This window comes from Condylostylus longicornis, unplaced genomic scaffold, assembly GCF_029603195.1.
Source record: "Condylostylus longicornis isolate FDR11 unplaced genomic scaffold, ASM2960319v2 ptg000080l, whole genome shotgun sequence".
In the NCBI taxonomy this organism is placed as follows: domain Eukaryota; kingdom Metazoa; phylum Arthropoda; class Insecta; order Diptera; family Dolichopodidae; genus Condylostylus; species Condylostylus longicornis.
This window is the reverse complement of record NW_026578048.1, coordinates 45,115-57,448: the sequence shown is the minus strand read 5'-3', so window position 1 is coordinate 57,448 and position 12,334 is coordinate 45,115.

The window sequence follows — 12,334 nt, the reverse complement described above, 5'->3', positions numbered from 1 at the left end:
ATGAAACACATAGATGATTTGTGTCAAATAAAGTGTAGCTAGATTTGATGACTGCATTCTTAATGAGCCTTTTGAGATTCTTCATGTGTACATGATAAAACAAAACATTTCTAAAATTACTGCCTAACTGTATTCTTTTCTGCATATTCACTTACAACTCTCACTATAGAATGCTTTTTGTTTGTCCATTACTGTAATAGCTAAAATATGTGCTGACAATTTGGTAAATTTATATAACGACTTAACGAAAACGACTCGTATGTTAAGAGTGCAGTGTAATAATAAATGGCAGAAAATGTTATTTTTTCGCACTATCCCAAATTTCTACCAGTTTTTATAACTGGGAGCATGCAAAACTATATGGCAGATATAGTAATATTTTTTTTTAGTTGATAGCACTTACGTAATAGTTTTGACAGTTAATATTTTGACAATATTCAACGATTATATTAAAATCAATTGCCATCTAGTAGGTAATTCGTAATTGCTGTACTTAATTGATTCGAGTTCTTTTTCGTGCTCCACAGAAAACCCGTTTTATTTTGTAAATCATTATTCTTTGGCTGAAATTTTAGATAACTAATTACCTGGAGTGTGTCTCAAAGTCGACATACCCGGTTTATTCATTTAAAAGTCTTTTTCTCCTATATGTGTTAGAAGTACGAGATTCGAAATTTGACTCATTCGGTAGAAAATTTCATAATCCGAATGAATTGGGTTTCATTTCAATAATTTAAGAGTGCGATTACAAAAATTATGTGTAAGCATATTTCCGTCTGGGTATAGATATGCAAATTTTTAATATTACAGTCTAATACTTATTGCAATGGAATAATTAATTAGTCTACAGACCGTTATAATTTCATTTACTCAATGTTATTTCTTATTCAAATTTTCCTTAAAAAATTTCCTCTTTTTCTTTTCACTTTTAGAAAAGATAAATACTCTTTGGTTTATTTTCCCAAAGAAACATTAATAAATTTTGTTACTTTTTTTCAAAAAAAAAATATTATGAAAAAAAAAATTCAATTTTCCTAACAAGACAGAAGAAGAAAACCCAAAAATAAGAGAAAAAAAATGTAGAAAAATGAAATGTGATAATCGAAATGTCACGTAACTAATTTTCTTCTTTTGTGTGTGGTGTTGCTTCTTGCAGAACAAAAAAAAATTGGTTTTCTCTTTCATGTTTATTTTTTGTTTTGTTATTGTTGCTCCTTTTTTCATTTTGACATTTTCAAAATGTCCCCTAGGAGTGAACCATAACTTTTTTTTCTTATATATTTATGTAAGCACATGAAATGAAGAGATTGCTAACGTATGTGCGTTTTTACATTCACCATAAGCAAAGATGAAAAATGCTATGTTGTTTCTTCGTCAGCAGAAAAACGGTATTAAGTTTTCGAATATTACAACTTTTTTGCATTTTAAGAAATGCGGTTATGACGTATGTCAATTTGACAGTTACTTTTATCTTTATGTCTTTAACTGCTTTTATATATGATTTAATCTATGAATTTGTCAAAATTTTATTTCAAACTAATGAAGCCTCTAATTTGACTCAAAAAAAAAAATGATTTAGAAAAGTCAAAATAAAAATCAGCTGATTTGATTCTCGCCATTATGTTGTTTTGAAAATTTGACAGAAAATTTGAAAGCAATAAAATATTTTTCTTGACCTTTTCTTGACCTTTCTCATATTAAGTTATGCGCACACCAAACCCAAATTGAATGGAAGAGTGTACATTATTTTTAGGCATTCCCTAACATTTTCAATATTTTAAAGCGTTTGTGTGAGAAATTTAATTGAAGCTATATTGTACGTAAAATAAAGTGTAATTTAATAAACCTGAATTTCTTTGAGGAAAATTTCTTACCGAAACTGGCTACTTATGCTCTTCTAAACTAAATTACTAAATTTACTTGATTGTAGCCTCTTGATGGTAAAAAAAATATATTTTTTTGAATTGCATGGCAAACAAAAGAAGTTTAATCATCACTAAATAGATCTATACAGCCATTATTGTTATACATACGTAAATGGAACATAAAATCATTTTATTGTGTTTATTGCTACCCTCAAAGTTAATTTTATTTCTATATTTTTGTTGTTTTTAACAAAAATTTTCTACATGTTTAAGAGGACACTGTTGGTTTTCTTCTTAATTTTTTTAGTTCTCTAAAATTATTATTCATTGTTCAAATAAAAATGAACATAAACTTTTTTTTTATAGAAATTATATTTTTTGATTCTGTATTCTGAGTGCACCTACTTCAAAGTAATTAAAGTAGATATTAGACACTTAGGTTCGTGGCCAATGTAAAGTGAATTGTCTGTCACGTAACTGAAAATTTTTAGTAAAATATTTTTTTTTTATCTTGTTTTTTCTTTGTATCCTAACACTTTTTTTATATTTAGGAATACAATACTGCGTATAACGTTATTAGTCGAACATTTATAAAAATCTGTGGGGTCAAGGAAAAGCGTGCTATGTCCGTTTGATTATGTTGTTATCGAATTGATTCAAGTTCAAAATTAAATTAATTAGAATAAATTGAAATATAATTTCAATTTATTCTAATTAATTTAATTAAACTGCAGATATAGACATGATAGTACCCATAACGTGAGAAGAGGTAAGACAGAATCTAAAAAATTACAAAGGAAACTATAAAGATTTCAATTTCGGGTTGATTTTGGCAAAATTACAAAATTCGACTTAGCGCTATAAGCAAGGTTATGTTCATGTTGGCAAATCTTAAAATTTAATTCTTTACACGAAAACGATCTGCTTTGTGCGGTGTTGTCACAAAAACGCACCATATTTTTATATCTAAGTAAGATCTGCCAACATTACATCTAACAAAGGCTTTCAAAACGTCTTTTCGGTGATACTTAAATTTTGGTTTACAAGTAAGAAAAAGTTATTGGTATAGTTGTTGAGATATAATGATTTCACACAAAATTTTAAACGAATCGTGCGCGAGCGTCTTCCAAACCTCTTTGACTCATATGGTAAGAAGAAAGTGTTTACATAATGTTCCATATTATGTCCTATGCAATAAAAGCTACTTAAGCCGTTTCTGTTTGTAATCACAGATGTTTAATATTAACTTTTTATATTATGTGTACATTTACATGGTACCAAAAATTTCAAGGATATGGCAAAGAATATAAAACATAAGTGCAAAATTTTGTGAATTATTTTTTTATGTGATAATTTTTAATATGTACAGAAAAAAGTTGTTGATGATTGGTCCCGAGTAGCCTATTTGGAGAATAAAAGTATAATATTTTTAAAATAATGGAATTATGAGATCACTTTTTGTTATATTTTGTGTACATTAAAAAAAAAAGTTAAAAAACTTACCTTGTTTGTCCCGCATATTATTTTTAATGTATACGTGATTGTTTATATCTTTTTATGTTGCAAATGAAATTTTATGTGGCTCTAGAGATGTTGGTGAATATTATTATATGAGTTTTTCAAATTATTTTGTGATGTTGGAGAAAATTTCTTAAGTTCCTAACTTTGAACTTTGAATTATGTAAATTTTTAATTAAATTTTGTTAAGATTTAATTAATATTATAAATTTCCTAAAAATATATCTTGAATTAACTAGAACTTATATGAATTGGTATAGGTAAGGAGTAAACGGGCGCCCTTCTTTTAGCGGAGCTTAAGAACTTTAAACTTCAGCAATTGATTTAACTTTGCTGAGCTAGTTATAACAATTTCATTATGTTGATGATTAGTTGGAAATGTTTAGGGACATAATTGATTCGCAACTTTTTATATGAATATTAATACAGCGCAGTTTTGACTACATAACGCGATATACTGTAGTGTTTTGAAAATGGCTAATATGTTCATTGTTGTTAGTAATATGTATATATGGAGCTGTTCCATATCTTGGAATATCTAGAAAACCAGGATTGACATCATTGTACTGTATCTAGGACTGGTGGCAATCATAATTTCGGGTATATATTATATCCAAAATTATGATTGCATTGTATTCTTAGGAATAATAATTATATGCATGTGGATCCTATCAGATTAATAACCAAAAATATTATAAGAATTTTTAATTATTTTCGATTTGATATAGTTTTTTGGACCTTTTAGGAAATGAGTTTTTTCAGGCACGATGCAATAGATTTCTTGATACATCTTTAATTGTTACTTAGTCAAATATTCACAAATAGAATCTTGATTGCGAACTAAAGTACTTTATAAATTGTTTTTCATTTTTTCAGAAAGTGTTCATATATTAATTTTGATGAAATATTGTGTTCATTCAGAATATCTTCTTGTATATTACAAGAAGATATTCTGAATAAAAATTAACTTAGCGTAAATGAAGTCGTAGAGGAGTTCGATGGAAGTCAATATGAATTCTTTTGAAACCAAGTATCGTGATTAGTTCATTTTCAACGCAAATTTTAGAAAATAATTTTTATTCTTTTAATTTTGAAAATCAATTAAATCTTATTTATATTACTTGGAAACTTGTTACTTTTATAGCAGTGGAACAGAAATTTTTAGTATTAAAATTAACATTCTTTTCTTTATTAAGATAATAAAATAAATCTTAATTTGAAATAACAAAGTTTATTAGAAATATTTTATGTAATTTATTTTAATATTCACAGATTATAATATTGTGAAACTAAATTTTTCGGAACACTATAAAATTTTTCGTGAATTGATGGAAGATTTCACATAAACTAATGACAGTCACGACTTAGATAAAAATTAAAATTAAAATATTACAGAGTAATTTTGTGTTTTTTTTATTTTAGGCACTCCAACGAAAATATTGTGTAGTAAAAATATTGAAATATGTGATCAAGAAGGAAAAATTTATTAACAATGTGACCTTGTTAAAATCAAAATAAGAAGTGGGCATGTTAAGATAAATTTTATATTCATGTTTAAAACTACAAAAATCATCATAAAATTTTAAGGGGCTTAAAATTTAGTTATGGGAGCTATAATAATTTTTGTGCATTAATTTTTTTACATTGCCGCTTATGATATTGTGTATTAAGAATACTAAGTAACAATATCTTTCTGTCATTAGATCAATTTCAAATAGAGATGGCAAATATTTTGTTGTGGCATCACAATATGCTTGAGTTTTTCGCCTTTTACTGAAGAAAATCATGTTTTTATTTACATACGAAAATGTCTTCTCTTATTGCATACCCGCAGGGGCAAGACAAATTTTTTTCTAATTTTCTTGAAAATGCACTATGACAATATTTTTAAATGACGTTTTATAAATTGCTATTGTGTTCTTGATTTTCTTTACATGTTCCGTCTAATAAGTTTGTAAAGTTTGACTCGTTATCAGAATTGTTTTAAAAACTTTATCCACAAAATTATTGTTAACGTCTTTAAATTGCTCAACGTATGTAAATATTTTAAAATTCATATTTTTGTTCACTGACGCCCAAAATTACAGCGAATATAGTATGTTTTTTCCATACCTGTATAAAGTGTGGAAATAAGGGTTAATTATCAAAATTGAAATCTTTAATAAAATCTCCTGACACAAATATAGTTTACTTAAATTTAACTTATCGAATAATCAAAAAATTTTCTATGATATTTCAGCATCATTGTGCTTGCAACATGTTGTAAATATTTTTGATCATTGAGCTTTTATGATACTCTACAGCCTACATTAACTTTGTGTCTATTTAAATTTTCAGATAATTAAGTATTGAATATTTTTAAGAAAACCTGATTCAAATTCATTCATTTTCATATTACTCTTATATACACGAGTATATGAAGTATGTAACTACATATTACTAAAAAATATAGCTATATATTTCATATATACGAGTATAAGACGTATTTTGTACATATTTGCGTAAAGATAAGAATTTTGCGTAAAAACGCGTTTTTTATAATAATAATTTTTTATATACACTATAAGCAGATAATTTTGTTTTTATATCCCCAGATATTTTATTCGAATATTTTATGATTGATTTCTTTTTAATATCTTATCTTATTTTTTATTTATCTCCTTTTGTCTATGATTATATTTCAAATAAATATCTTAACTGAACAAATTCTTTGACAGAATGTGTATATGATAAATATTTAGAATTTATTACAATTTATAAAGTGTACACTGTGTAATTTATTACTTCTAGGTATATATAGAGGATATTGAAATGCGCGGTAGCATGGGAAAAATGTTATCATTCAAAAGACTAAAGAAGCAATAATGAAGTAAAAATAGAGTAAAAATTGTGTAAAATCTGAACGATTTTCTTTTTTTTATACTTACAAAACCTATTAAATTTTATATACTTTAAGAAATTTGCTATACTGTCATATTTATTAATATAAAAAATTTTTTTTAAGACTGTTAACAAAATAAACAAGAAAATATTTATAATTTTTTTGGGGAAAAAAAAAGTTGGATACTGAGCGGTAAGAGGAGGTGGCGGAAGGAAATTTGATTTTTTTGTTTGCTCAAATTCATACTATTATTCCTGTTCCAGAGCAAAAATCTGATCTGAATCCTTATAAATAAACTTAGTAAATTAAAAGATTTTTTAAAGATTTTTATTAATAAATTTATTTAACAAATAAAGTATGTATAAAAATTTTTATAGTTTTATTTATAGAGACGAGGAATTCATTCAAAGACTGAATTATTGATAAATTTCCGGTATTTTCTGTTGGAAGAAGTATAATTTTTGTTATTAATTGGAAATTTAATATTTTAGATTTAATATCAAAGCCATGAAATTGTTTTAAGCAAGAATTTTCTTAAAAATTGATTCCAAAATAAATTTTCTAATACACGCAGAAAAATTTGGATGTGGTCAGTAAATAACCGAGTGCAAGGTGTATTACGTAGTTAAGCGTAAATTTAGCTTAACATTATGAAAATGCCTTTTAAATATACTGTCAAATTTTAATAACATTAGTAATCATTTTGTAAAAATACATAGAAAAATGTAAATTTGACTCTTAGTAGAGCTTTACTTTATGACATCCGAATTCTCTGAAAAATTTGCTAGTAATTTGCTGTAGCGAACTGAATTAAGATACTAAACTTTAAGAAATTCCACTAGTTAGTTCCTTAGATGTGATAAGAAATTTAAAATCGGCCATTAGTTCGATTTCCGACTCCTGTTATTTCTAAAAATTTTATAAATTTCTTGTCTTAACACCCTGAATTCATATATTAAATTACAAGGAAATCGGCTGTTTATTTCTCTGCATATGCAAAAAAATATATATTTAGCCCCCAGTAGCATACTGATACACTTAATTCCTAGCAAAGTTAAGTTGTTTATCGTATTATAAAACGCAGCCTATATATAAAATTTCAAGTTAATCTGTTGAATATTTTATTCGAAATGAGCAAAAATTAAAAACTGGCTCCCAAAAACGTCCAATTATCGAGGCCTGAGATAAACAAAAAGTTGATCAGTCTGTGCCATAGCAAAAATAAACTATAATATATAAAATTTAATCAAAATCTATTTAACCGAACTTGAGACCGACATCTTTATAAAAATTGTTCGTTTATACTTCTCTACAATGGAAAAGTGTGTTTCCAGCAAAAATTCGGCATTCGAAATTCGGTGTCATCACATAACTTTCTATATTTTATTCAGTGCTGTTGGTAAAAATGACAAAACATGATAATTTTTTTTTATCCTTTAAAACCAATAATCAAAAGTGTTTTTCTACAATAATATCACATTATCCTTTTACATAATATGTACAAGCATAATATGTTGGAAAAACTTAATGAAGTAAAGGGAAAAATTTATAAAATATATGGTGATTTCTTTCACTCACATTATTTTCCAAGGATTTTATTTCAAAATAAAAAAAAATAGAAGAAAAAAAAGTGAGAATCTTTAAGAGAAAAATCATCACTTTTAGCTTTTTATCAAAGTAGTGTGAGCTTTAATAAGGATAAAATGTCTTTATATACAGAAACACTTCATAAAAATTTATTGTTAGTGTTGTCATAAGTATATGAATTAGAAGCATAACAGCCTAACACTTGTCGAGAATGAAAAAAAAGAAAAATATTTTTTTTTGTGATTTTGATTTTTGCGATTTTGATTTTTTGTTTATACTCGTAGGCATTATTACATTTTTGCTTTCATTCGAAAAATTAATTTTTAGTTTTTTTCTTGTCGCTTGTCTGTCTGTAAATTAATATTTTAGTAAAACAGTATTGGATTGATATTCAATATAATAATCGAATCGAAGTTGTTAATGAGAAAATTCAAATACAAAGTTAAATTCCATTAATTGAGATGGAAGTTGCTCAATAATTATAAAATTTTCGCAATTTGCACAATTCTCATATTATATTATATATAAATATAACAAATATAATGTTATGGATACAATTTTATAGAAGCGTAATTGTATAACATTTTCTCATTTGATACAATTTCAATTTAAAATGAAAATTAAAAAATTTTGATAAATATTTAATAGTCTTGTCTGTTAAGCACATAGTAAATTGATTAATTTTGGCGATAATATTAATAAAATTCAGGGGAAGCTTCCGAATTTTTGAAAATTTTCAAAAAATTTATTTTAATTTTTGCAATCGAATGATAATGGTGTACAATTAGGTACGTATTCGGTTATATAAACAATGAAATGTATAAAATTATAAACTACTAACTTCGACTTAAGCATTCCTTGTATAATTATAGGAATATATCGAGAAAAATATGTACATAAAAAAATTCTGAATTTGCTAATAGACTTATTACCACATGTACCGCTTTCTGTGAATAATATGTAATACTTGAATAACATATTAAGCGATTTTAAACTGTATGGAATAGTCTTCGGTCGGATTTAAATAAAAAATTAGAAATATTCGTACTAAAACTATTCATTCCGAAATGGGGTTTTGTATGTGAAGACGACTTTGACTTTTGAAATTTCTTATTTTAATAAAAATTAAATTTCTACTTATTTATTTGCGGTAAATATTTTGTCAATCTTATTCTTTTGCGTACAGCCAATGAATTATGTACGTATGTATATGCGTATTATAATTTTTTTACGCTTATCTTGCAAAAAAAAAAGAAATGAAATTTAGAAAACAATAGAAATAACAAAAAAAAAATTCAGTTTTTCTTTTTATCTCTTTACACACATCATTTGTTGTGGGAGCTTCATTCAGTCCCGAAAACCAAATTTGGGTTTTTTCATTTTTTCTGCTTTTATTTTCATTAATTTTTTTTTGTTGGAATCAATAAAAAATAGAATATAAGAAAAAATAAAGATATTTGGAGCATGCAAAAATTTTGAAAAACAACAATGAAGAAATCTGATAAAATGAATTGTTTTTCATGTTTTTTTTATTCCCAGATTTTCTTTTCTTTTTGTTCTATACGATGAATTTTTCGTACCTCTCCAGAATACTATAAACATATTTTTCTTAATATTTCAAAAAATAATACTGAAGCAATCTTTGTGGAGTAATCTTTTAAGGAATTCATCATACATGAAATTTTAATGTAATTTTTAAAATTAGGTTTGTAGAATTTCACTTTTTTACTTTTTAATATTATTATGGTGGATGCGTTCAGAAATTATTGTTATTTCTTATTTTTGCAAATTGAAAATTAAATTATAAATTTTTTTAATATTTTCTGAGAGCTTTAATAGAATTAAATGTGAGAAATTGTTACATAGGAAATGCAATTTTTCAAAAATTTTAAGCAAACAAAACGGATTTGTGAAAGCAATTTACATTTGGAATTAATTTCAGCTGTCAGCAAGACCCAAGATAATAAGATCAGAAATAACTGAAGCAACAATATACAAACTTGTTGATAGTGTAGAAAATTGGTAACTGACTGGTAATTTCAAAGATGGCAGTATGGTAATAAAGAATTTTATAAAAACTAACTAGTGGCAACGTCAATTAACGGAATATATTATAACAAGTAAAAACGCTTCAGTCGGTATAAACCGATTGAATTATACCCTGCACCTTTCGTTATTGTGTAGCAATTACTCGAACCTGTGAAATCATTCTATAGAAACTCCACGGACATGTCTTACCTATAATTGGACATCCGACTGCCAAGTTTCATGAATCTGACCTTATAATTTTTCAAAATATTTAAAATTAGCTTTTGGAGTTGTATGGCAAGTACCCGAACCGGTCAAGCAATTCCACTAAAACTTCACAAATATATCTGATCTATAATCGGACACACAACTGCCAAGTTTCATGAATCTGACTTTATTATTTTTCCAAATATTAAGAATAAGCTTTTAGACTTGTATGGGAACTACTCGATTCGTCAAGCAATTCCACCAAAACTTCAGAAATATATTTGACCAATAATTGGACACATGACTGCCAAGTTTCATGAATCTGACTTTATTATTTTTCTAAATATGTAAAATAAGCTTTTGGGGTTGTATGGCAAGTACCCGAACCGGTCAAGCAATTCCACTAAAACTTCACAAATATATCTGATCTATAATCGGACACACAACTGCCAAGTTTCATGAATCTGACTTTATTATTTTTCCAAATATTAAGAATAAGCTTTTAGACTTGTATGGGAACTACTCGAACCTGTCAAGCAATCGCACCAAAATTTTAGAAATATGTCTGACCTATAATTGAACACACGACTGCCAAGTCTCATGAATTTGACTTTATTATTTTTCCAAATATTTAAAATAAGCTTTTAGACTTGTATGGGAGCTACTCGAACCTGTCAAGCAATTCCACCAAAATTTCAGAAATATATTTGGCCCATAATTGGACACATGACTGCCAAGTTTCATGAATCTGACTTTATTATTTTTCCAAATATTTAAAATTAGCTTCTGGAATTGTATGGCAGGTACCCGAACCTGTCAAGCAATTCCTCCAAAACTTCAGAAATATATTTGACCTATAATTGGACACATGACTGCCAAGTTTCATGAATCTGACTTTATTATTTTGCCGAATATAAAAAATTTGCTGTTGGAGTTGTATGGCAGCCACCCGAACCGGTGCAGCTATCCCATTCTAATTTTTAGAGCATGTGTAGAATATAATTGGACACATGTATACAAAATTTTATATTTATAGCTTTATTAGTTTTTGAAATATTTAAAATAAACTCTTTGAGTTGTATGGCAGCTACCCGAACCCGTTGTCCGACTTAGTCCAATAACAATAGGGTTCGTCCTTGGCACAAAAGAAAAAACTTGTGAAAGTTTGGTGTTGATTGCATTATTCGTTTTTGAGTTATCGTGCGATCGGACGGACGGACATGTCTAAATCGACGCAGAATTTTACGCTGAGCAAGAATATATATATATGTCCATACCGCAGATGATTCCTTCAAGTAGTTACAAACTCCATACCAAAGTTAATATACCCTTCACGAAGTGCAGGGTATAAAAATTACAAATTCACAATGGTTTCTTTATTGAACTCGCTAAATTTACTAAGATTCATTGAAAATATTTACTTCGATAATTCACAAATATTTTAAAAACTTTATCTAAAGTGGCAATAATTTTATTAAAATATTTAATATAATTTTAATATTTAATTTACAATATAAAGTTGTTCAAACTCTTTCTACATCGAAAAACCTTTTAATCTGAATTAAATTAAAAACTTTATGAAAAGTTAATAACCATTTAATTCATAAAATTTTATTAAAGTTTAAAATTTCATTATAGTTTCATTTATTTTCCAATATAATTTCAGAATACAAAATAATATATTTTTTGTGAAGTTTTATTGGTTCTTTAATTTTTAAAATTAAAGTAATCGAAGGGAAATCACCTTGCAAAAAAAAGTTTAAAACATTAAAAATAAAATTACGTTCGTGATTTTATAAGCTTTATACATTTGTTATGACGTGTGTGTGTTAATGTGCGATAATTTAGAAATTGTTTTAATGAAATTTCACATTCCAAGTATTTAGTATACAGTTTAGGTTGAAAGTACAGCATAACACATGTAGTAATAGTGCGTGCTACTGTAGTAAATGTAATGCTTAGTGACTTAAGCAAAAAATTAATCTATTTTATTTAAGCGCGTGACTTTGCGTAGTTTCAATAATTTTTCAAAATATCTTAAATTGTCTATTGTCTGAAGAGCAAATTGTGTTAAATTAAATAGCTCTAAGAGTTCAAAGAGTTATTACAGTTAAAAAAATTACCTCAGCTGGTTTTATATGAAAGTTAAATTAATTAAAGACCTTTAATTTATTAGATTAATAATTAATCAATTAAAATTTCATATTTAAGGCGTTTTGGCTTGCATATAGCTAAAGATTATTATTAA